The sequence below is a fragment of the Acanthochromis polyacanthus genome, chromosome 23, assembly GCF_021347895.1.
Source record: "Acanthochromis polyacanthus isolate Apoly-LR-REF ecotype Palm Island chromosome 23, KAUST_Apoly_ChrSc, whole genome shotgun sequence".
In the NCBI taxonomy this organism is placed as follows: Eukaryota; Metazoa; Chordata; class Actinopteri; family Pomacentridae; genus Acanthochromis; species Acanthochromis polyacanthus.
In genome coordinates, this window is record NC_067135.1 from 8,678,416 (window position 1) to 8,702,243 (window position 23,828).

The 23,828-nt window shown below is 40.2% G+C and overlaps 2 protein-coding genes across 3 annotated transcripts in view; one reads left to right on the forward strand and one right to left on the reverse strand.

The window, feature by feature from the left end:
- LOC110962536 (pyruvate carboxylase, mitochondrial) overlaps positions 1-23,828 on the reverse strand; it is a 627,844-nt gene that overhangs the window by 70,244 nt on the left and 533,772 nt on the right.
- The window catches only part of LOC110962253 (leucine-rich repeat and fibronectin type-III domain-containing protein 4-like), a 43,963-nt gene continuing 38,985 nt past the window's right edge, over positions 18,851-23,828 (forward strand). Inside the window, exons 1-2 of one of the 2 annotated variants that reach the window (XM_051943655.1) lie at positions 18,851-19,448; positions 20,338-21,081. The gene's annotated coding sequence lies outside the window, so the exon portion shown is untranslated. The remainder of the gene's footprint in view (positions 19,449-20,337; positions 21,082-23,828) is intronic. The other variant, XM_051943656.1, reaches the window with a different exon arrangement.

Below are 23,828 nucleotides of genomic sequence, written 5' to 3' on the forward strand. Positions count from 1 at the left end.
TGAACTCTCACACGAGCCTCCATCAGAAATCACTACTTTTTTTGGGACAAGCTAAATAACATGCACTTCATCACCCACCAAAAACCGACATCTGGTTGTGTCCGTCACCACTTTGGTTCTCACAGCACTCAGTTTATCACTAGAAAAGTCGGTTTTATTGCTATTCTGCTCACAGCTGCTCGTTATCATTCTTGATGCAATCAGCCTCTCTCATGACTGCCAAAGCAACGATGAGCTAAGTATTGACATCCCAGGCCGCTGGCTCGACTGCAGACAAGTCACTTAAACACATCACTTTAGTTTGGCTAGTAGGCTAAAGGTAATTTGTGCCACATTATTTCCAATTTAAGTTGGACTTTACACAAAAAAACACCCAAACACACTTAAATAAGTACTTTGTAGCAGTATAATCAAAAGCTAGTAGTATTTCTTTGCTTCATATGGAGTGCCATAGTTGGCACCCAACAACCAAATGTTGTTAACAGAATTTATATCCGATAGTAAAATGCAGTCTGGGTATGTCAGGGCAGAAAATTAAATGCATCACCTGCCAGTTTATGTATTGTCGTTTTCTACAATCTGTCTACATTGGGACTGGATGTAATTTTTCAGTAAGGTGATGATGGAAAAAAACGGAGGGAAAAAAGCATCTGTCACCATGTTACTGACCAGACTGCGTTATATTGATATACTATTTAAATTTTGCAACTCAACTAGCTATGCTCAGAGCTGTACAGACAGAATGTGTTAGGGTTAGATGAAAATAAGGTTCTTTTCACCTGCCCTGTTGTCCTTAATTGAGATAGAAAATCTGATTTTTTGTATCCTACTATATAGCACAGATGTTGGTCCTTTAACAGTAGTTGCTGATTTTATTGACTCTTTAGACAACTGACAGCACTGTGCAGGAATGTCTGATCATTTGTAATTTCATTGGCGTATCCAAAGGTGTGCCTCACAGGTCAGTCCTGGGACCACTACTGTTCACTTTGCACATCCATCCAAAGATTCCAGCACAGCAGCTTAAACCTAAGCCAGATTCTTAGTTTATTCTTGTTACTACATGCAACAAAAGCCACAAAAACAACTCAAAATTCAGGTTTAGCCAACTTTAACACTCCTGCAATTGCTAAATGTCAGTAAATCTAAAACGTCTTCGTCATGGTGCTCCTTTTCAGGCTAAACTCCACCAAGGCTCTCAGCTTGCCATCATGGTAGTGTCCACCTCTTTTGGTTGCTACAGTACTAAACAGTAAGAGCTAATCCAACACTTCAGGTAATCTACAATAGCTGAAGTGTGCATTATCAAGGGAAATGGAATGAGGAAATACTGAATAATAAATGACAGCAAACAATCTTAACTATAAAATGTCCACTTTTATGCAGATGACACTGTGATATACCACTCTGTGGCTAAACCAGGACTTCGTTAGCTGCAAATGTCATGCAAATCACAAAAAAAAGCTATGAAACTATTGTAATTGGTGAATGGAAAAAGAAAAATTTGAAATTAGGATTTTATTTTAGAGTCTTGCCTATCATTTAAGACCAAAAAGAGTCTTGCTGCCACTGCTGGTATACCTGTGTTGGGTAGAATGACAAGCCTTTTCCTAATACTTACAATATACTGGATACAGTCTACCACAGGGCACTGAGGTGCATTACAAACCTTAAATCCCTTACTACATTTTCATAATTTCATGCCAAGTTCATAATCACACCAGCAAGTTTATCGAAGAAATGTTTGAGCTGCTTTAAGCCGAACCTTAACCAAACTCCACCTGACACTATGTCAAGGTTCAGTGGGGGCACAGCTCTCTGCAAACGGGAAGCTAAAGGTGAACTTTCTCAGGGCAAAGGTAGCAAAGTTGCAAACAGAAACTAGGAATTCTCAACAGCACCTCACAAACAAGTGTCAAGACAAATACCTGCCCTGTCCACCACATTGAACAGGGATGTTACGCCTTGTCGAAGCGCAGCTGAGACGCAACATAAAAAAAGACACATTGAGCAGCAAACGGCCACAAAGACAGACTGCTGAAATTGAACCAGTGACGTTCTTATTTACCAAAGTGATCAAATAGAGCAGATCTGGCTTCAGGGTGGGAAAGGTGAACAGAAACAAAGTTAACTAGGGAGGCCACAGAAATAATCAATACGGGCTTTAAAATTTAAGGAGAGAGAGAGGCACCCTGACAAACAGAATCACCACGATCACGACAAGCCACTTCACGGATGCAAAGCTGTTTGGATTGAGTCGCATAATGACGAGTATGATCACACTCATCTGTTACAGAAGTGACAAAGCTCAGAGAGGTGATAATTAGGAGATGAGTGTTAGTATACATCTGTGATAGGCGTTAGTCTTGTCTGACTGAAATCTCAACATGTCTTTTAATTAACTGGCACCACATTTGAGTTGGCAAACACATCCTAATGCCTACCTTGAAAGCTGAGAATATGCTAGATGCAATCCTGTTCTGAGGCTCTGATCCACAGCTCACCTGAACCTGCATCTCCTGTAAACAAGACTGCTCTGCTCCTTACAGAGATCAGGCTCTTAGCAGCTCTGTTTCAGTGTGGCGAAGCATTTCCTAGTGATCAACACTTGCCAACCGTTTTACTTTCTGTCTCACATGCAGCAGACACACTATAATGTACACTGACTCAAGAAAAACACTCTCAGTGGAAATGTGTTCATTTCTTTGACTGTCAAACTGAGATTCTTGAAGTAAAAGATGCATTAACACTGGCTCACAATCTGCTTCAGAACGAAAACTTTGCTAAATCTTACATACTTTGATAACACAGATTGGAAAACAAATGACAAGTGCTGATTGGGTAATTTAATGATAAAGTTTAATTATAAACACATAGGTTTATGGATATAATTTTACTTTAGTTTTCATTTAATTTGGTTGTTTATATCTCATTTTTGTCATGTCTAATGTCTTGCTTTTGTCCTTTTGTGTCTCATTTTGTGTGTGTGTGTTTTTTGGGGTGGTATGTTTGTGTCTTTTTGTGTCCCACTTAATCTCGTCTTTGTCCTTATGTGTTTTGTTTCATTTTATGTCCTGCTATTGTCGTGTCTCGTTTGTGTTGTTTTATGCTGTGTCACTGTGTCTCGTTTTTGTCCTATTGCATCTCTTTTTGGCATTGTGTCTCTTTTGTGTCATTTTGTGTTGCATTTTTTCATGTCAGTTACCGTCTTGTGTGTCCCTTTTGTGTCTTTTCATCTCGTTTTTGTCCTTTTCTGTCTCGTTTTGTCGTGGTGTGTCTTGTGTGTGTCATTTTATGTCCTGTTTTTGCTGTGCCTTGTTTTTGTTGTGGTGTGTCATCTGTGTTATTTTGTGTCTAGTTTTTCTTTTGTGTGTTATTTTGTGCCCTTTTTGTGTTGCTTTGTGTCTTGTTTTGAGGTTTTGTATCACATTTTTGCAATGTTCTGTCTTGTTTTTCTTTTGTGTATTGTTTAGTGTGTTATTCTGTTTCATTTTTGTGTGGCTTTATGTCTCGGTTTTGCCCTTTTGTCTCATTTTTTTTCATATTGTGTTTCGTTTGTGTTATTTGGTGTCTCCCTTTGACATTTTGCATCCCATTTTTTGTCATATTGTGTTTTGTTTGCATTATTTGGTGTCTTGTTTTTGAGGTAGAACTGGTAGCTCAGAATCAAACATTTCGTTTTGATTGATGCCACATTTTTCTTTAATCTGCATTGAATTTTACATTTTGACCCAATACTGTATCTGGAAAAACAGAGCTAATTAGCACTATTGACTTAATTTTTCTTTTTTAGTGGTCAAAACAAGCTTTTAGCTTTTATTCCGGAGGCATTATGCTTGCAGACCTGTGTAAACTAAAACAGTACAGATGCAGATTTTCAAGCAATACGCACTAATGCACAGCACACAGAGCACCTGATTTGTGTGTCCTCCCTGATGCGCACATTGCCTCCCTGTGTCACACACAGCCTCCACACTCCCTCAGTGATTAGGAGTTGAATAGGGGAGCTGTCAGGTCATTCGTCTTTTCTCTGCTCTCCTCCTCTGTCTCCCCTATCCCCATCCGTCATGCCTTAACCACTGGCTTGGACACATAAACAAGATCAACACACACACAATCCGCCCCAAGTGTGAACATACACACTTGTGCTGACATGCGAGGGACCTAACACGCACACACACACAACAAATTTACTCAAGCAGACAAGACATCCAGACACACACAAGTCTGGTTTTTACAGAAAGCCAAAGGCAGCAGCAAAGAAATTCATACAATTTCAAGCTAATGCTTAAAGTGGGAGACTCACAGGAACCTGAGGCTCTAAATGCAACGCACACGGACAAATACACAAACATGCACTGACGTGTGTGGATGAAGAGCGGAAAAATATGCAGGAACACGCCAGCAGAAAGTCAGTGTCATGCTGCTGATGCGTTTTGCCATCAGTTGACTGTTAATGAGTTTACTGCTGATTGGTCCATTGGAAGGTCAGCAGCAGAGCAGCCACTGTGTGTTTGTTTGCACTCTTTTGACTGGTGGTAATATGTTTCTTTTAAACGAATCTGTGATGAAGGAAATTAATTTAAAACATGCTCTACAGCTCTATCTGATTGGATATCACAGCTAATAGCCAATCGGCATTGAAGGATATATGTTGAAAAGTTATCTTAATTAAACATGTCAAACATAACATTTCCTGCAAAATGATTTGGATTTAATAGATTTTTATATTGTCTGCAGTAAAATATGAGGTTTACAGTTTGATACTGTAACTAGACTTTCTAATAAAATACAGTTTTAATTGTGTTTCCACTGCAGACAACATTAAACTGCTGTTCTTTTGCGTTTTGGTTGATTTTGTGTCTCATTTGTGTTGTTTTTGTCATTATGTGTCTTGTTTGTATGGCTTTATGTCTATTGTTTGTCCTATTTCTGTTATGCTGTTTATCATTTGTGCCGTTTTACTTTCATTTTTGTCATGCTTCATTTGTGTAATTTTGTCTCTTTTCTGTCTTGTCTTCTTCATTAGTTGCTTTGTGTCATATTTTATGTCATGTTTTTGTCCTTTGGTGTCTTGTTTTTCTCATATGTCCAGTTTTTGTCGTGCGTCTCGTGTGTTTATTTTGTGTGGTTTTGAGTCTCGTTTGTCTGTGTTTTATGTCTTGTTTTTAATGTTTTGTCTCAAATTTGTCATGCTGCATCTCATTTATATAATTTTTAAATTTCTTTTATGTTTTGTATCTCACTTCTGTTTTTTGTCTCGTTTTTTGGTTGTTTTGTATCTTGTTGGCATCATTTTGTGTCTCCAGTCTCAACAGTGCACTACCGATAAAACTGTATTGTAGTTTCAGAGTAGTTTATTACAGTATGCACGCTTTTTAACGTAACTTTGTGTTTGTGTTAAGCTAAATTTGGACAGTAAGATTCAAGAGTAAGTTTTAGTTTCTTTGATGACAAATAATCGGCATCGGCCTTGAAAAAAAAAAACGTCTGTACTGAAATTTCCTACTCCCCAACTAAGGTCAGGCTGTAATTCTCTGCTCTCTATCTTCATATTTATTTCTTATGTCCTGTCCTCTTGCTGAACGTAGGCAATACCTATTCACCACTCCAACCATCCTGATCCAATTCCAGCAGCCTTTACAGCCATGAAATACAATCTGAAAATGTTTGTCTGCACACGCTCCTCAACCCCGTCTTACCACAAGGCCCCTTCAAAAGATAACAAATTTGTGCATGACTATTTCAAGGCTCTGTGTACAAATTAAATCTGGAATCAGGTGTTTGACATTTGCCACCAGGGTTTTTCCCAAGTGAAATAAAAACATCCGATTGTGATCTTTCCAGTAATAACTCCTATCAGGACTCCATGGCAGAGGAATTTTCACCTTGCACTTCATAAAGGGGCTGTGGGCAGAAATATTTCTATTGTACAAGTAAATAAGCTCATAGGAGGTGAAAGAGTCCGCTAAAAAACATATTAAATAAATTGACAAAGGCGCTCGCTTTCTCGGATGACAATTTTCTGTATTCATGGGTGTATCTGAGATAAATGCAGCTATAATCCCTTACTGATATCAGAAACACTTCAAAAACCGATGCACAGAACAGAAAGGAGGAGGAGAGGAAATTTCAAACTTTAAGATACGTCAGGCTTAGCTTGTCCTGAACTATTTCTAACTCAGTCTGATTGAGGCGCTGTTGTGTGAGCTGACGCTGACCATGGTGCTGAAATTGCCAGAGGTGTTTAACAAAGGACTGCAGAAAAGATATTTTAGTGTTTAATAGGACATCAGATTTTTTAAAATGTAAAGCAAGAGCAGCATCTTGCAGAGACTGAGCTGATCTTACAGCAACAAAATGTGTTCTTTTGAGTTGCAGAGACTGAACTATAACCACAGATTTAAAGACTTATGTCAATCCCAGATGATTTAAATGGGTTGCCAAAGTTCACGCTCCGAGGAAAGTCATTCTGTGACAATCTAAAACAGATGACATGATGAAGGCAGGTATGTGAAAGGCAATTTTCCTGACATGTGCTTCATATCGCAAAATGACTACACAGTTTAAATATTAAACCGATCGTGCCAGATGACAGCTTCATGGCCACCAGGGAAGCTACCTTCACCAGGAATCACAGCTAATACCTGGTGCATTTTCCTTAAGCAGTGTGACTCACCGGGTATCACTGAAAACATGGCGCTGAACTGGCTGAAAGAATGCCTTTTTAGCCCCTTCTAGAGACTCTGAGACACAAGCTTATTAAAACAGATTGCTACTTAGTGGTATTTTGGGAATCCTTAAGCAGTAGGTCTGTGACGCATTAAACGCCTCGTGATGTACTCCAAACCCACAGAGCGTGTTGTCTCAGACTCACTTAGCAGGCGTTTGCTCTTTTTGTGTTAATTATACTTGGACTTGTGAATCAAAACGAGCAAGGACCAGACTTGAAATCATGTGATCCAGCAAGATCAAAGTCTGGGATCTTGTTGGATTTTTAAGATGTTGTGTTATTATTTGTTCAAATTAACATCTCACTCTATTCTCCCTCCCCCCTCCAAAAAAAAAAAAAAAAGCCCAAACAACTGAACCAGCGGTCTATCTGAGCTCCCATGTAGCATAAAGCAGCAGGAGATCTTCAACCTTTTAGTGCCTACAGAAAACATTAGGAATTCATAGTTTCACTCTGGGATCCCAGCTCAATAAAGCTCATTACTAACCCCATCACACAGGCACCCAGCAGTAGCAGAACTTGAGCCTGTTGGGCTAAAGCTATATCACAAATAGATATTTCATAACAAAAAACACAGTCTTTGGTAGATTTGTGTGCTTTCTGTAATTCCATTTGTTTTGAAGAGAGCAGCTACAGTCAGCAGAATAAACACTTCAAACAATTTTCACACAATAACACCAAGAGTTCTTGTGTTAAAAGAATTTGCTCTAATCACGTTTAAATTCAGTCAGTGGGTTAGCAGATGTGCTCAGTGCTCTCGGCCTCTGCAGCTCTGAAAGTTAGAAAGGGGAACCAAAGAACAGATCATTTTTTAAGAGGGCAAGGAGCACTTTTCAGGCTCCAAACCACTGGCAGTCTGATGAATTTAATTTGGATATACATGCTGAATCATTTTTGTCTGCTATTTCAGATTATAGTCAGCAGATGGGCTGCAGGCGGTGGGCTTTTGATGAAAGCAACTTCTGATGGTGGTTCTGTTGCTCTACTTTCACTCATGTCGGAGGATCTTGTTGACCTGTCAAAAGCGTAATATAATTTTAGTTTTAGGGCTGATGTGTAGTTTAATATCATCTCGACTGTGTGCTCAAAAGCAGGTTTCATCTCTGTGCGATGAATGTTAATCCGACATCAGGAATCGCTGGAGTATTTATAATGAACAAGCTCACAGCATGCTGGGATAGATTAAAGTTTTTGTCATTTCTTAAAGCGCAAGAATAAAATATGAAATTCATAGTCTTGCTGAGAGACCCCACAGTGAGTGGAGGCAGAGTTGCATAACATTTAAATGTGTCTCATTATGAATACCTGCCACAAATGCTTTTGATTCTTCAAACTGAGATTATATAAAAGGAAAATGTGGAATAATTGTCCATTTAAAGTTTACACAGATTCAATTTTGTAAGCAAAGGAGTAATGCTAGCTACAGTTAACACTTAGAAGATAAACAAACCTACTTGATGTAAGAGACAGATTAGAATATTACTTCATATCCCATAGGTCATACATAACTACATACTATTTGACACCAAATTACTTCTTCAACAATCCCTGTGAGTCAATACAAGACCCAGTGGTTCTTTAAAAAAAAAATGTTTTAAAAAGCTATGTGCAGTATGTTTAAAGCTGCACAATATATCATTACAGCATCGACATTGTGATCTCAGCGTGAGTTAACAGTGAGATGAAAGGAAGTGTGGCGTGAAGTGAGGCAAATTAACACAAACACATCCTGAAACAACTTTTTTTAGAGCGATATAAAACAAAAACTCACACAGTTCTCATTTCCTGTGACTGATCTACAAGAGAAATGTGATAATTTACTTTAATTTAGGGGTTCTTGGATACAAATTTATTTATAAGATGTGGAGTTTGTCGACATGCATTCTCCACATGTGCACAGAAACATGAGCAAGGAAGAGGAAAACACACTAAAAAGTAAGATCTGGTAGCAAAAAGAACTCAGTTGTATGGAAATGTTTTAGTGACAGAAATGACCATGCAGACCAGAAACAGTCCAAAAAAAAGGAAAGGTTCCAAACAGTTTACACTCAAAATAATTCACATTGAAGTAATTTTTCAGCTTTTTAAAACAGATTTTTCATTCTCTATTTGGATGCACTCACCTACAAAATCACCCCAGTCATCCTAGAACAATTAATTCTTACCAATCAGATTTATTCAAGCCATTTGGAGAAAATGATCGCATATTTTTCAAAATTGTAAAACAAAATATCAACATATTTTCCAGTATATGAAGCCGTTTCTGCCATATGCCTTAAATAATCTAAAAAGCAGAAAGAATATAAAAGACCAAATAAAAAGGGGAGCAGAAGAGTAGAAAAGGCAGGGAACTTGAAGTCTTACAGGAAAACTGTAGCCCAACATTGTTCACTTGTCTAGTTAGACACTTCTGACAAAACACTCCAAAGTTATGTAGTGTATTAGTTCAAACACATTTCAACGTCAGGCTTGGACTGTAAAAGCTGCAAAATATTCATCAAGCATCACCACTCACAGCGACAAATGTTTTCACACGACAGCAGATTGCGCTGTTCAAATTACGTCGAAGTATTACAATAAATCAGGTGAAATATTTGTCTTGAGAAGCAGGTACAAGACAATTACAGCTGTAACAAGAAGGCAAACATGTGAAAGTGGATGTTAGAGTTTGGAGAAAGATTTTATTCTCCTCTTAGCACCTTCATATTGTTCTCCAGAACACAACAGACTGCAATTTACAATGCACACAGTAGAAATGAAGCCGGCAGTTTAGTTTACTGTTTATCACCAGTAAGAATTCTTTCCTGATACCCTGCTGCTCAATTAGCGTGCATAAAAATAAAGATGTTATAATTACCTTACTTTAGGTGACTGACTACAAAAGAAGGAGCATGCAAAACAGGATTCAGTGATTCACATGTGGCTTTCTAGAGATCAAAGTGTCTCGTCCTTATCGCATTCTGTATGATGTTGGCAAAAAAAATAAAATAAAATCTCTTCAATGCCGCCTCAATTTAGCATCGTGATAAAGTCTCAGTATTGTTCTGTGAAAGTAACCCATCTCATCTCATGGGCCTGTCTGTACTGATGATTACCGTCAGTATTGAGCAGGAGATTCATCCGTGCTCCTGCGCTAATAAATATTGAGCAAAGATAGCCGGACTCCTATTTTAAAAGCAAACCAAAACGGAATTGTTGACTCAACCAGCAAGACCATATTTAATCCGTCCCCTCCATCTATGGCTCAGCGTGACGCCCTTAATGCTAAAACATCCGTGGTCTCTATTTTCAGGGACTAAGGGGAGCTCAGAACACCAAATGACTAACAGCCGCTTGTTATTTACCGAATGTACTATAACTGTCTAGATTTTCTCAGCACAGAACATCATGCATTATTTAGTTGCATATTTTTATAGCTTATCATGGCTGCTTGTGATTTTCTCGTCAGTATTTATAGCTGTTCACATTTGGGTTGTTAATGTTCTTTGATCAGGGCTCCTCCTCCTCCTGCTCTCTATATGCAATCTAACATACAGCTCATGAGCGCTGACCGTGGTGCTGAAATGTCTGTCTGACTGCAGCAACTCGCAAAGTTTCCAGACTTTTATGAGCCTGAACAGCAGGGGAAGCACAGGTGAAACATGGCTCTGTTCCATTTAGTTGTGCCAGTAAAGCCAGCATAAGCAACACCGGTGCTCTGGCAGACTTCAGCCGGTTATTAATGTTATTAGTTACACCTGCATTTAACATGTCAACGTCTTGCTGTGAGAAATGTCTATTTGCTGTTGACTTGTGCAGTCAATAATCCAAACATAATGCGATTATTTCAGTAATGTGACTGAGGTGGAGCCCATGTAAACAACATGCTCTGATCCTCATAATGCAATTATTCTCATAGTCAGAATAAGCTTAATTGCAGTAAGCTATGTGCAATTTTAGTTTTATTGTTTAACCCTCTGAAAGCCAAACACACTGGTATGTTTGAGGGGGTGGGGTGTTTTACAAAATTGCCAAAATTGCACCATTTATCTGAGCCACAAATTGTCAAAACAGAGAATTATTCAGCCAGGAAACTTAACAAAATCCAAGCTTAAAAAAAAAAAAAATCATAATATTCCATCAGAATCACTTTCTTCTACATGCCTCATTTTAAAAATTGCCAAAAACAAGTTTGTTCTAAGCAGAATCTGTAAAATAAAATAAAATAAAAAATATTCCGGACTCTTCGGCACAATTAGGAAGTCACAAAGGACTCGGGTGAACTGCACACAGTGTTTACACAGTGGAGACAAGTACGGGGCAAATTAAAAATTTAAGTAGTAAAACATTTAGAGTATCTAGCATCAACATTTTTTTCTTTTCACTATTGGTACCACCTGTGGACACCTGGGCACTGAATGTTGTTGATTCCATTTTTTTTTTTTAACTTTTTTTGTGATTTATGGTATTACAAATGTGTCATACTGCATCAGAGACATTTGAGTTTTCTCTCGTTCTAGTCACAGTTATGTTGTTTCCACAGAGGTGCAGAACTTTATACTACAGTGACAAATGACCCCACAGTTAGTAAAAATATGACAGAAGCAAAAACACCCAGAACATGCTTTTAACCAGCTGAAGAACATTTCAGTCCTTAATTACACTAAGACTTTGTATTCGAGGTTTAACAGCATTTCGCAAAGCACTGCAATCCGACCGGTCGATGAAACGCCAAAAATGTCAGCTGGTGCAACACTTGAATCTACTCTCTCGGTGCAATCGCCTTGACAAGGTATTCTCGAGGTTACAAACAAACTTCTTGTGCTTCAAATGCAATTTGTAGAGTGGAACATATTTCTTTGGGGGGAAAGCATCTCTGTACATGATCTATTGTTCGATGCTAAAAAAAGAGCAACTCAAAGAAGAGCTTTGACTGCGAGGTTCAAACAAGGACGGGCCCACAGTGAAGCCGCACTATTAAAATGAGATGAAAGTAAACTGTGTCATATAGCAGCACAGAAACAGTGGCATTAATGCAACAGTTCAAAGACACTAGGCATAAAAGAATCTTTACAGCACTTGTCCTTCGCTGGTTATTCACTATGATCTGATATTTATCTGCATGTACATTTGTCATTGTACTGGTTTTATGTGTATTACAGACATATCCCTGCTTTTCTAACACAGAGCTGATGCCAAGAAACCGCAGCTTGTTTTAGAGGAAACAATCAACAAACAAAATCTAATTTGCAATCTTTTCATTTGGACCTCCTAGCTTTATATTTTGACATTTAACAGCCTTTTATAACAGCTCATTGCATTCTGTACAGGCCCATTTGTGCAGTCTCCCGCACACCAAGTTAATAGTTGCCTCATATGCATTGTTTGTTTTCACTTGTAAATTCCAGCAGTACATAACGCAATAAAGCAACTCACTCTTGGTAATATTTGGCTTGCATGTTTTTTTTTCTTCAACCAACATGTCCCTGAAGCATTTCTGCCCAGTGTCTGTACGTCTGAGTACATTTGTCAAGGTTTTACACATACAGAAATACAGACAAATGAGGCCCAGCATGTTTTTCTTGTATTTCATTTATGGCAGCCCATGGCGGGTAAATGGTCTGCCAGCAGTAACTTGGAAATCATTCGGAGACACTATTACTAATGCAGTGGAAATAAATAAAAGCACAATGACATGCAAACGGCTCCAAGAACAAAATTAGAAGACGGTGCTGTGTGGCTGTCGTGCACATGTGTGCGACTGTGTGTGTCTGTCCTTGTCTCTCATTATCCGCAAATTGAGACAAATAGAGGGGGGGATCTGCCCTTCGATCTCAACCTCCACACCATTTACCCCCTCACATCACAGCTGAGCGAGGGTGCCAGTGTGAGTGAGAGTGTGAGTGCGGTTCATTTAGCCTTGTGAAAGGTGTGCGTCTCGTGGCGGGGTGTGATCGCCATGTCCTCCTCATTGCGTGATACTATGGTAAGTTTGTGTGTTCAATCAGGCTCCGAGTGTGTTGTATGTTGGTTGCAAAGAGACTGTGTTAAATGTATGCTCCATGTATGTATGTCCATGTGTGAAGCTTGTGTGGGTGTGTGTGTGTGAACGGGGGCATTTAACACGTTGGTGAGTCTGTGCGATGTGTTTACATGCACTGGTGCGCAATGACTGCATTTGCTCGTGTTTCAGTGTTGCGTATATTTAGTCACCGTGTCTCTCAAACTTCACTGTGACTCATTTACACACACGGAAAAATGTCCTCACTTTGTGACAAGCCAGGCAAATGACAGACAAACATCAAGCGGAGGAGAGGTGCAGACAAGGCTGCTGTAGAGCTGATAGTAAAGCAAAGATGGTTTAAATAAAATCCAGAAATAGTCTATTTTCCAGCTTCAATCAAAGCGCAATAAAAAATTCAAAAATGTCAATTAAATCCTTTATATATTTGGTTTGACCACATTTTGACCTTAAAACAGCAGCTGTTCTTCTTGGTATGCTTCCTTCCAGTTTTTAAAACTCAAGTAGATTATTCCAAGCATCCCAGAGAAGCCACAGCTCTACTGTGATCCAGGTGGTCTCCAGAGATGGTAATGATTAATTATTAATCAATGAAATGCAGTTAATAATTTAACAGACTAAAAATGTATTAGCTGATAAGGCAGAAGATATACGACATGCATGTGAGAAAATATATTGTAGTTTTGCCTTTGCTCATGCTAACACTAGATATGCTAATGCTGCTAACATATAGAAGGAGCAGGACTCTGATTTCAAGCTTCCAGCAATATTGGAATTAAAATGAAGTGTATCGGCCGTGCTCTGCTGTGCGCAAACACACTTTAGAGGCAGCAGCACAAGTTGCTGCAACAGTATTCGTGATAATCTTTTCCAGCTAAGCAGCTGTTTCCAGCAGCTGGACTAATGTTCACAATGTTTAATGAACAATCACTCCATCATGTAGACTGATCATCTTGATATCAAAGTGCAGCTGTGGCAGAATGCAGCTTGCTTGCTTTGTTTAATACCATTATCAGATGAAGAGGTGCTTGGTCTATGAGCAGTTCTGTGTTGGCGAAACAAAAGAACCATCAAAATGTTAGTGTCCAGATCCATATTCTTATTTTAATTATGTTGTATTTGAATTGATCACTGTAAATGGATGATGAGATCTGGGGTGTTTCAGTGGCATTAAGAGTATTCAGGTCGTTTAATGAGCAACGGGTCACCATGACAGGGATTTCTGTAGCGGTTAATGGCTTCTGGCCAGTGCTCATATCCTGAGAATGAGTCCATAGTAAATAGTGTACCAGTCCTGCAGCTGTGGGCACATGGGGGCTGGAAATACATTGTTAAACCACATGTTTTGTCTCCTTGTCTACCTACACACAAGCTCACCATAGTACAACTGTTGAAAAGCAGTTTTAAAAGAAGTAGCTTTTAATTGCTGTTTAATTTGTAATTCAAATAAACTGATTCTTATTTTACTCATTCTTTACATTCCTAATCTAACCTAGCTCATTGGCTGCAAAAATTGAGGGTCAGTAATTAATTCACTTTAATGGTAACTTTGTTAGCACTGACCCGACCAGCTATCACTGCAGGACATCTCAGTTGTTTCTGTCTCACTTACTGAGGGTTACAGTTAGAGTCAATTATACTGGGATCTGGGATGTGCAGGGACGATACTATGTGCTGCAGGACTGCCTGTTATTGTTAGTAAAGTTCATCATGACTCTGGATATTTGGGGTCGTGCTTCCTTGATGATACTGCATGATGGATAAGGAGCTAAACATCTGCAATGCAAAACATTATTTCACTTTACTGTAAAACTGCACAAAAGTTTCTCTCTCTCTTTCACATTCAGACATAAACACACACACACACACACTAATATACATTCTTGTTGCTGCAGAGACATGTTCTATAGCTGCTGTCAAGGTTTTTTATTTAAGCTGCACACTTTTCTGCCAAACTTGTCGTTTTCTGTCTGTTGGGAGGAAACATCCATGCAAAGCATTGAGACAAATAGTAGTACAGCTATTTGCTTCAGGTGGCAGGTGAGCAGTCAGTTTTAGTACTCAGTGTGCAGGATGCAGGACAAATTGGCAGGTGGACACCTGGGCAACCTTGACAAGGGTCAAATTACTATGGTCAGATGACTGGAGCACCTCTGAAATAACCTGGCTTGCTCTGGTCAGTCAGAAGTGAGTAGCTGCTAACAGTGGTCAAGGAGGGACAAAACAAGGACCAGAGGCAGGTTGTTGAGGGATATGCTGGAACAAATCTGATTTGTTCTGTAGATTTTGTCTAGAGGTCAAAACTCAGAGGTTACCTTTAAGCCAAGACTGATTTAGGTGCGTTTGAGGATGTTGACATCTACATTATATCGTGCACATTCTTCCTGAGCTGTTCCCCTTTGACACTCAGCACAAAAACCCTGTGGTATTTTTTCCCCCATTTCAATTCCAAAAATTTGTCAGTGTCCAAACACTAAGGGAACTGCTAAAGCCTGCATAACAAAGCCTGACCATGTCAAGTATGTTCACATTACAGATGCTTCGTAATGAAGCCCTTGGTGTAAACTCATGCAGTATTAAACAGAAAGGCCATCTGCTAAAGTGTTAGCATGCACCCTAGTGAGCCACATAAATACTTGACACTGAGATGTTTCCAGTTTGTTGACACCACCAGCGAGTCGACCACTGAACCAATTTGCAGCCAAAAAAAAGTCGATGGATTTGTTCAGGCCTGGGTCAGTAGGCCGACTCCCTTGCAACTGTTTTCACTTTGAGGGCTAATTTGGCCTGACCGAACCAGAACAGGTCTGCCCTCTTTCTGATTAAGTGCAGCATTACTCAGAATGAACTAAAGATCCTGCCAATCTCACCGCTTAGTTCTCAGTCCTGAAAGGAAAAAAAAAAACTTCCCCTGTGTGCTTTACTTTAACCACATTGATCTGTGGTCACAGAAAAAGTTCTGAGGACACAAAGTTCCTGACCTCCACTCGGGAGATGATTGGTTTCTTGCATTTTATCTGCAAAGAAATTTAATTTTAATCACAAGTGCTCTAAATGTGCGTTGCCCTGAATTATAGCTGTGGATTACTGGCTTACAACTAAACTAGTAACTCGGTCAGTAATGACATTTTCTCCTGGCTGGTGAACTCGCTTCATCCATCACCCAGCAGCAGGTCATGCTAGTTTATTTCATTCAGCAAGGTCACTCTCTGACACGAGAACCGGGTGCTGCACCACCACAGCTCTGATTAATTGTGAATCAACGAGCCACCAAATCGAGCGTTGTAAACGGGATACGACTGAGTGAAATGATATATCAAACTTCTCCTTGCTGGACCTTGCTTAGAGGGAAGTCTGGCTTACTAGGTTAAAAATACTCTGGGCCGCAGCAATACACAACAGGAAGTAAAGGAAAGAGAAAGCAAGGGACAGAAAATAAATTCAGGAAACAAAAAATATGTATGATAGTAAGATGAGAGGTAAATGCTTGAACGGTGGAGAAATAAAAAGGAATAGGAGCATAGATTGAGAAAGATGGAGGACGAAAATTGACTCCTGGGTGGAAATTGAGATACATGAAAAACCAGTCCATCCGTAACACAACCAAATACCATCTCTGACCTCTTTTTTTTTTTTTTTTTTTTAAACAATCTTTCATTCCTATCTTACTGATGTTTTATCTTCAGTGTGTGATTCTGTTGGCAAAATAGAACTGCACATATGTGAATATTGGAAATGACTTAATTCCAACATCCAATAGCTCTGATGTTACCGGTGCTGCCTTAGTAATGGGACACCCACCGACACACATACTCGCACCCGCAGACGGTTTCCATTAAACAGCTATTTCCAGCAGCTACCAGCGTGGCAGGGAAATCAAGTGCTCGGCCACCGTTTGAAGTGGTATCTGCTGCACTTGTTCCTATCACTCCATCCACTCCTCCCTTCTGTCCCTCGCTAACATCTCTTCCTCACTTATCTCCCTTACGGCCCCAGAGATCTTTGGCCTCTTCTCTCATCTCTACCTCCCTGTCCTCACAAGTCTGCTCTCATGTGCTCACTCTCTCTTAATCATCCTCCTCTGCTCCCCCTCTCATCCCGGTCTGACCCACAGTAGCTCCAGGCACTAAGAGCTTCGCCTCTGCTTGTCATACCAGCCGACTTTTTTCTCCTCCTCTTCTTCAATCTCTCCCTCTTTCTTCTCTCCACCCCAACTCAAAATCAGTGGTTTGAGAAGGACTCAGATCCTTTACGGTGCAAAAAAAAGCCGTTACAAAACAGAAATCCTTCATTTAAAATTTGACTCAAGAGTTTCAGAACCAAAAAGCACTTTGAGAGTCTATATATGTATGTAAGAATGACTAAGATAAAATAGTTTTTTGCATTTAAACAAATGGTGATCAGTCATTTTAAACAGATTTGGGGTATTTGCAGCGCTCTCATTCGGCCAGATGTGAACAGGAGAGAAAGCACAAAGTATGCACCATTTTTATCGCAAGCATTTTTATTGTTGTTGTTCTTTGCATTTGCAGAGGGACTTGCAGAAAGTGTACATCTTTATCCCCGTTTGTACATTTCATTGCTAGTATTTTGGTTTTCAGCTGTAAATGCTTTGGCTTTAAACAGTTGACACCGCTTATGAACCCTACATTCTATGTCTTTATTGTTGAGAGCCCCATTAACCGTCTGAACCCCGAGCAGATTCTGGGTGTTTTTTGCTCCTGTGGGCTCATTTTTCAGTGCAACAAAGTCATGCACTGCTATGGAAGCAGCACAACCACAGCTACGAGTACAAGTTCTGAAGTATACAGAGTAAAAGATGGAAAAATGACACTGCACTGCGAAAACTCAAAGTCTTACCAAGTCTATTTTGTCTTTTTAGTCAAAATGTCTGATCCCACTTGATTTAAGATAAATTCACTTACCAAGTGACAATTTCAGCAAGATGGAGGGACTTGTTTTAAGACAATGCATCTTAAATATCTTGCTAAGTCACACAATCTTGAAATGATCTTGTTTTGAGTTGAATTTTACAAGAAAACTCTGATTTAAAGTTTTAAAATGTGGAAAAAATATATATATTTTCATAGTGAAAACCTCCACATTTTCAATTTTTTGGGACGTTTTTGAACATTTTTTGGTGGAAAAACGAATTTTTTTAAGAACGTTCGGGGAAAAAAAAAATAAAAAATCAACCAAAATCCAGCTGATTTTTTCCCCAAATGTTCTTAAAGAAAATATTAGAATTTTTACTGACATATATGGAATCATTTAATCAGTTTAGATATTTTCCCAAATTAGGGTTTAAAAAAAAAACTTTTAAGGGAAACTTAAGGAATTTTCTTCCTGAAGATTTTGTAAATTTAAATAAATATGGGGATTTTTTTGGCTGAATTATTTTTTTTCAGACAAGGCAACAATATTTTGGTGCTGTAAATGAAGACAACAGGAGGGTTAAGCACCTAAGGTTGACAATCCTGGTAAAATATAGCTTAAAATAAGTTTTCCCAGCTATTTTTAAGATCTCAATATTCTATCTTATTTCAAGAAATCTTAGCAAGCCATTTTTCACTTGTTCTATTGGCAGATTTTTTCACTATTTCAAGGTAAAAGTTCCTTTAAAAAAGTTTTTTTCTTCTTGTTTTAAGAGGGGCATTTTATCCAATGTGTCTTTCAATACTTTTTTTAGCATACTTGTTGAACTCAGGCTGCTAAATCTGCTAAGTAGCTGAGCATCTTTCTCCAGCCTTAAATCTTTAAAAACAGCCCAAATCTTTTGTTTCATTTTTGCACAGAGCTCAGCTTGACACTGTATTTCTGAATACAAGAACAAACTCTACATTTGTTCTATAAATACTTCAGTAAATATATTTAGTTACTTTCGATCACTATCCTCTATAACCGTCGTCCTCTGCCCTCTTCTCATCTTCCTCTTCTCTCCACCCAGTTTCTCATTTCTCCTAATCTTCTCTCTTTCTCCTCCCGCAATACATCATACCCTCTTCTCTTTTCTTTTTCCTTCCCACCACCCCTTGCCGCCTCACCCCTGCATCCCTCCTGCTCCTCATCTCCATGCTTCTCTCTCTCTCGTGCATTTTTTCTCTCTCTCTCTCTCTCTCTCTCTTTCAGTCTGATGCTTGACGCTGCTGGAGACGGATCTCGGTACTCTTTCCTGCTTCTCTTCGGGATTCGCTCTCTCTTCTCTACAAGATAAGGGCAAAGAAACCAGAAAAATCAAGAGGATAAAGCAGCAGATAAATGGATGAATGAAGGAAAAAGTGACTTGGTAGAGGCAGGACAAGTAAAAGAAGAAAAAAAGATAGAAACCAGCCTGAAGGAGAGAGGAGAATTCTAAAAATACAGCCCAGCTTACTCCCGGCATTCTGTTATTTTCTCTCTCTCTCTCTCTCTCTCTCCTTTGTCCCCTCCTTCATTCAGTACCTGTTCTGTGGGATTAACATGACTTAAAATTCAATCAGCCTGACGGAAGAGCGACAGAGGAGGCAGACAGAGCGCTGCAGCTGTCGAGACCGAGTGAGGGGAGAGAGAGAGAGGGAGAGAGAGAGAGAAGGGAGATAGACAGAGAGAGATAGAGATAGAGAGGAGAGAGAAAGCGATGGGTGTTTTTCCACGGAGCTGAGATAGAGTGAGAGCCGCGGAGACAGAGCGATGTGATGGTTCCAGGAGTCGTGGTGGAATGATCCGGAAAACAAGGTTAGTAATTTCTCCTTTTTCCATCTAGCAGAGGGCAAAAAAAAAGAGGAAAGACTCGTCAGATGAGGACGAAAGAACAACGAGGAGACTTAGAAAATAGAAAAATATCTCTGCTGTGCTTGTGAAGTAGCTAAGTGAACAGTGGGGAATGGGAAAAAAAAGAATTGTCAGTTTAATTTAAGGGGAGATGCGGCATATGTGTAGCTGCTGCGTTAAAGTCCAGATGGACCCTCACATAGACAGCGCTTCAGATCAAGATAATGAGATTGTTTTCTTAAAGGTGTCGGCTTTTGGAGTTTGATTGACAGGTTAGAGAATAGGGAGGAGGAGGAGGTGGTGGTGGGGGGGACTTTTGAACTGTCTGACATTCATGGCGCTGATCAATAGCCCAGTTGTTTCATTAGGCTGTGGCTGTGTGTGTGTGTGTGTGTGTGTGTGTGTGTGTGTGTGTGTGACTGAGAGGAAGGCAGTGAGCTAGAGATGCAGAGGCTGTGTGTGCTTGTAGGGGAGTATCACTGCATGACTGGATGTGTGCGGCGGTGGCAGTGTGGGTGTTGGTGTGTGCGTGAGAGCATGTGTGAATGTGCATGTGTGCTCCTGAGAGTGTTTGTGCAAGAATGAGCCAATGCAGCCTGCTGAGAGGCGCTAAGAGGGTCTCCGAGCCATCGATTCTCTCTGACAGACAGGTGAAAGAGGGAGGGAGAAGCAAGGCAAAGGGGGAGGTAAAAAAAAATGAGGGGGTGGCAAGGTGAGGAGTTGGTGGGGGGGAGTGAGTGAGAGACAGGCAAAGTTGTGGAAAGAGGGATGGGTGTAGATATCTGGAGGAGAAAGAGGCTCTAATGGAGCACATGTACAGTTCACTGCATTCACACTCTGTCTCCTGTTTCAGGTTTTCTAACCTTCCTTCCCTCCATCTCTCCTGATTCCCCCCTTTTCTTCCTTTACATCCCTCCAAGGTCATCAATGAGCCACTAATTCAGGGTGGGAGAACAAAATGGATCGCACTGTGTAAAGTGTAAAGAGCTCCTGAGGTTCCCTCCTGGAAGCAAGAAAAAAAACCACACTTAAAGGATGAAGAAATAAGAGAGCAAGCCAGACGAATGAATAAGAGGAGAAGAGCTGAGTGAGGAAAGGGGGAGAAGGTGAGGAAGGGGAGGTGAAGATCGCCGCCTGGATTCTCCCTGCTCGAGAACGTAGAGAAAAGTTGAATGCAGCCATGAGGAAATCATATCAAGACACCATAAATAGGATTTTAAGCAAAGTGGATTCTTGGATTTTTTCCCAAACTGAGGTCTCTATTTCGGAATATGGCGCCGGGATTCAGCGAGTAATTCAGGATTTTCCAGGTTTTCTTCATCTATAGAAGCCTAAGAGGATATTGTGGGATTGGAATTTCTTCAACTCTCTGGTTGTCTGACACTGACCTACATCTGCCTGCGTTTGATGTGTGCGGCAGCGTGGAGGGGAGTAGGACAGGTTTCAACACAAGCACACAAAACACCCCCCGACCCTGAAACAAGCACAAACACCTGGGGCGAGATCTGTGCTAAACACTAACACACACACACACACACACACAACCTGGATAACATGTGGAGCTGATTCGGATTATAGAGCCGCACAGACGGAAAAGGTAATGCCCGTGCAGTTTCAAACACACACACACACACACACACACACACACACACACGTATTGTCCGAGTCGAGGCGAATCCATATCTGCATGGTTAGCTCTCTTGTGCTGAATCATTGAGTACATCAGTGCGGTGAACACCAGCACTCACTGCACTGGGAACTCACTGCTCTGTGTTAAACACACGCGCAGGGCTATAAATAATGAACAGATGTGCATTCATAACAGCGAAAACACAAGAGGCAAATGTCACACAAGCCAGGAGCACAGACATAGGTTCAAATCTCCCCCGTGGCACAGACGAGATTTACTCTCCGCCTCTAATCCTTGTATACCTCTAAGTCCACAATTTGTAACTCAGCATACCCCGATCATGCTGAGAATCCAGCTCTCACTCTCTTTTCTTTCACTGTGTGTGTGTCAGCCAGCTGTCCTGTATCAGATTACTCACTAGGTGTGTCTCAGCTGGGCTTTCATCGCCTCGCCTTTATGTAATCTCACCTGGCGTGCTGTGTGTGTGTGTGTGTGTGTGTGTGTGTGTGTGTGTGTGTGTGTGTGTGTGTGTGTGTGTGTGTGTGTGTGTGTGTGTGTGTGTGTGTATCCAGGCTTGACAGTGTTTGTGTGGTGGCAGTTCTAACTTCCCCTTCGATTGAGGCTGTTTCTTTTTTTTTACGTAAGCCGAGCATGCACACAAACAGATTTGGCACACTGACACAGGAGATCAGACCAACTGAGTGGATATATGGGAGGATAAGAGGGCGATGAGAAAGAAATGGAGATGGGAGCAGAGGGAGGGATGACACTGAAGGCTAAGAGAGGTCACACGAGTTAGAATCACTGATTGAGATCATATGAGACGGAGGAGCAGAGAAATGAATGGAAAATATAAAATAGATCACAAGAAAAGGGGTGAAATGATGAAGGGATCACTGCACTAGAGACTGGAGACAAAGAAATCAAGGGATCAAGATGAGCACCGGGTGATATAATAGAAAGCACATTAGAGGCTTGAGAAACAAGAAATTACACAGAAAAAGGGGGGAAAGCAGAAAGATTGATGATGATTAAATGATAAGTGAGATAAACAAGAAGACTTCTGATGGCAGTAATGAACAGGATTAGAAAGAGGCACATTCAGGCTGGGATGATGAATTAACGGTGATTTACTGCAGGGAAATAAGAATAGAAAGATAGACAAGGAAGAAATAATTAGAAGTGACAGATGGCCATCATTATGTTACTTTCTACTATTGTACCATTGGCTACAATTAGTCTTAGATGACCCCAAAAAGTCTGATCACTAACACCAGGAATGAGCTATTTAGAGATCTAACTACGAGGGGGAATCTGGTGCACCATGGGGCTTTTTTCCAACGTAATAGACAATTAAGGAGGACAACTTATGGGAAAAGTGGAATTCCACCTTAGAGGAACATGAATTACTCTAGAAACAAAAGACATCCAGCTTTAAAGCAATTCACCACGTCACAAAACCAGTTTTATGAACAATCAGGTTTCTGAATAAGGAGACAGGCTCATCAGTTGCTCTGTTGATCGTTTACAGCAGTTTTGACTCCTGCGCAGGGGCAGAGCTAATTCTGAAGAGATGATGACTGAATCTTTTTGAAGTGTAACAAAGAGGCCTTTTGATTTCCATTAACCAAATCATAATTCTGTAATTGGCTTTGCTCTCCTGCTACAGAGTGCCACAAGAATACAGAGCAGGTAAGCGTTCGTCTGGTTCAAACGGTGAAATAAAGGCAGAATGAAAGAACATTTTCTCAATTATACTGTTAATGCTCAGTGCGGCTGGTTGTTACCAAGAGGGGTCTGTCATTCTCAGGCTACGGTGAGGGAGATGAACAGATGGGATGCTCACTGTTCAAAGTAGGTGCTCTTGCCAAAATGAACAGACTGGCAAGTGAATGGAGGGGAAAAAAAACAAAAACAAAAACTGGAAGGCACGTGAATGGATCATTTATTCAAGTGGAGCAACCAAAATTGGAGATCAGTTAACTGATGCGTTGCTAAGCTGATCACTCATGTGGAAGCAATAAAAACAAAGGAAGCAGCACTGGTACAGAGTTGTAGTCTGACGGCAGTAGGATTTTGTAACTAAACTCTTGTGGTTGCATCCCGGATTGGCCCCCACATACATCAGTCGCAAAATAATGTAGTAATGCCACTTTCCTGTGCAGTAAGATTGGCTTGGGTTACTGATACAGCAAGACAGTCGGTCTGATATGCTAATATCTGCATAAGAAAACCTGCTAGACTGCTTCCTTGGACATGTTCTTCTGTTTTTATTTTCGGAAAGGGCAGGAAAAAAAAAAAGAACCCACCTCCGAAACTCTTCCTAATTGATGAGTACCTCCATTATTAGAGGTTTTTGCACAGTCCTTTAAACACACAAAAGAGAGCAAAAAGCCTCGTTATGGTTGTTAAACTGTGACTGGATAATGGCTTGGAGGAGGAGAAATTCTACTGAACTGTCGATTAGTGAATAAAAAATAGGAAGGAGATGAGAGGGGTTCAAAAACTGGTCAAGTGCAATACCTGCAGATTGTTCTATGAAAGAGATGAAGACGGACACGCGATTAGACATCAAAGGTGATGATGAATGAAAGAACGACACCTTCCTGATTTAACCGGTTTTCAATCAAGGGGAGAAGTGGAAGATTTGAAACGCTGAAACAAGAGAAAAGTGGTGTCTGTCAAGAGAATGGCACTTGATGGATGAATGGATG